At 47.0% G+C, this 2606-nt stretch overlaps 1 pseudogene; it reads left to right on the top strand.

Annotated features, from left to right (window-relative positions):
• Positions 1-974: 974 nt before the first annotated feature.
• LOC102922418 (pre-mRNA-processing factor 17 pseudogene) lies at positions 975-2606 on the top strand (annotated as a pseudogene).

The following is a 2606-nucleotide window of genomic DNA, read 5'->3' as shown; positions in this document are numbered from 1 at the left end:
TGTTGGCTTGAAGATTAGCTGAGCTCTATGGGGTAGGAGGCTCTGGGGCTGGGTAACAGCCATACTGACGAGCCAAAGACATCAGTTCTTCCTACCCAGGACTGAATGATAAGTGTGAGTTTAAGGGCTGGGTGATGGTCTACAGAGCAAGTTCCAGGACAGGCTCCAAAGCTACAGAGAAACCCTGTCTCAGAAAAAAAAAATAGTGAACTTAGATTTGCCATCTTCTTTGGGGGAGGAGGCCAGGGCAAAGGCTCAGCCTAAAACATGAATCTCTGTTCAGAGAGGACTCTCAGTTAGTCTTTAAGAATGGGGGCTGGAGAGATAGCTCAGAAGTTAAGAGTACTGGCTGCTCTTCCAGAGGTCCTGAGTTCAATTCCCAGCAACCACATGGTGGCTCACAACCATCTATGATGAGATATGGTGCCCTTTTCTGGCCTGCAGGCAGAATACTGTGTACATAATAAATAAATAAATCTTAAAAAAAAAATAGGGGTTGGGGATTTAGCTCAGTGGTAGAGCGCTTGCCTAGCAAGCGCAAAGCCCTGGGTTCGGTCCTCAGCTCAGGGGTGGGGTGGGGGGAGACCAGAATGTCTGCCAGGTGGCAGTGGCTCACACCTTTAATCCCAGCACTAGGGAGGTGGAAGCAGGAAGATCAGGAGTTCAAGGCCACCCTGGGCTACATGAGACTGAATCTGTCTAAAAGAGAAACAGAGCCAGGTGGTGGAGGCTCATGCCTTTGATCTTAGCACTTGGGATCTCATTGCCTTTGATCCCAGCACTTGGGAGGTGGAGACAGGAAGTGATGTGGCAGGGTGGAGAAAGGAATATAAGGTGGGAGGAGACAAGAGCTCAGCCCCTTTTTGGTAAGAACTATCTGGTGGCTGGCTGCTCTGCTTCTCTGATCTTTCAGCCTTTGCCTCCATATCTTGCTCCAGGTTTTTACTGTGAGACAGAGAGGATCTGTTGCAGTCATGTCTGCTGCAATTACAGCTCTAGCCACTTTGTATGGTTTGGTGCAGGGTCCGGATCTGACTCGGACAGTGAGGGCAGTCGGTGTTTGCTGCCAGCCGCCGACTCTCTCATGCACTTGACCAAATCGCCTCCAGCCAAACCCTCTCTGACAGTGGCGGTGGACTGGGCTCCGGAAGTGGCAGTTAAGGAAGATTTGAAGACTGGAGTTCACCTTGACCCTGCTATTACAGAACAATATGAGGCCATATTTGCTCCTGAGTTTGGACCAGAAAATCCCTGAAGAACACAGCAAATGGCTGCTCCTGGAAATATGCTAGTGTCTGCTAAATATATTGGTTCTGTGGAAGATGAAAAGAATTGAGGTTTAACTGTGTTTGAAACTGGACAGAAGAAAACAGAAAAGAGGAAAAGGTTCAAAGAAGAGGATGCATCTAACATCGATGGTTTCTTGGGACCGTGGGCAAAATATGTGGATGAAAAAGATGTAGCCAAACCTTCAGAAGAAGAATGAAAGGAGTTGGATGAAATCACAGCAAAGAGGCAGAGAAAAGGCAAACGGGAAGAGGAGAGACCTGGGGAGGAGAAGACAATCTTTCATGGTAAAGAAATGTATGACTATCAAGGCGGGTCCTACCTGCGCATACCTCGGGACGTTGGTGTTAATCTTCGGTCATCTGTGTCACCTGAAAAATGTTATCTTCCCCAAAAACAAATTCATGTGTGGTCTGGACACACACAGGGTGTCAATGCGGTCAGGCTGTTTCCTCTTTCTGGACATTTGATGCTGTCTTGTTCCAGGGACTGTAAAATTAAGCTATGGGAAGTTTATGGAGACCAGCACTGCCTGAGAACATTTACTGGTCACAGTCAAGCCGTGAGGGACATATGCTTCAACACTGCAGGAACACAGTTCCTCAGTGCGGCCTATGACAGGTACTTGAAACTCTGGGACATGGACACGGGACAGTGTATATTAGGGTTTACAAATGGAAAAGTACCCTATTGTGTCAAGTTCAATCCCAATGAAGACAAGCAAAATCTCTTTGTGGCTGGGATGTCTGCACAAAAGATCGTGCAGTGGGACATCCTCAGTGGAGAGATTGATCAGGAATATGATCAGCATTTGGGAGCCGTCAACACCATTGTTTTTGTGGGTGAGAATCGCAGATTTGTGAGTATATCTGATGATAAGAGTCTAAGAGTTTGGGAATGGGATATCCCTGTGGATTTCAAGTGCATGGCAGAGCCCAGTAGGCACTCAATGCCCGCAGTGACTTTGTCTCCAAATGGGAAATGGCTAGCAGGCCAGTTAATGGATAACCAAATCTTCATTTTTGGAGCACAGAACAGATTCAGATTAAATAGAAAGAAAAAATTTAAGGGCCATATGGTAGCAGGCTACGCTTGTCAGACAGACTTCTCACCAGACATGAGCTATGTGATTTCAGGAGACGGAAATGGAAACTTAAACGTTTGGGACTGGAAGACCACCAAACTCTCCAGTAAGTTTAAAGCCCACGACGAAGTGTGCATAGGTGTGATGTGGCACCCACATGAAGCGTCCACGGTCATCACATGTGGTTGGGATGGCCTCATTAAATTGTGGGATTCATGGAATTAGTCCTTTCACA

Source organism: Peromyscus maniculatus, chromosome 23, assembly GCF_049852395.1.
Source record: "Peromyscus maniculatus bairdii isolate BWxNUB_F1_BW_parent chromosome 23, HU_Pman_BW_mat_3.1, whole genome shotgun sequence".
NCBI classification, from domain to species: Eukaryota; Metazoa; Chordata; class Mammalia; order Rodentia; family Cricetidae; genus Peromyscus; species Peromyscus maniculatus.
Note: the sequence above shows the minus strand (reverse complement) of the source record. Positions and strands in the feature narration are given on the sequence as shown.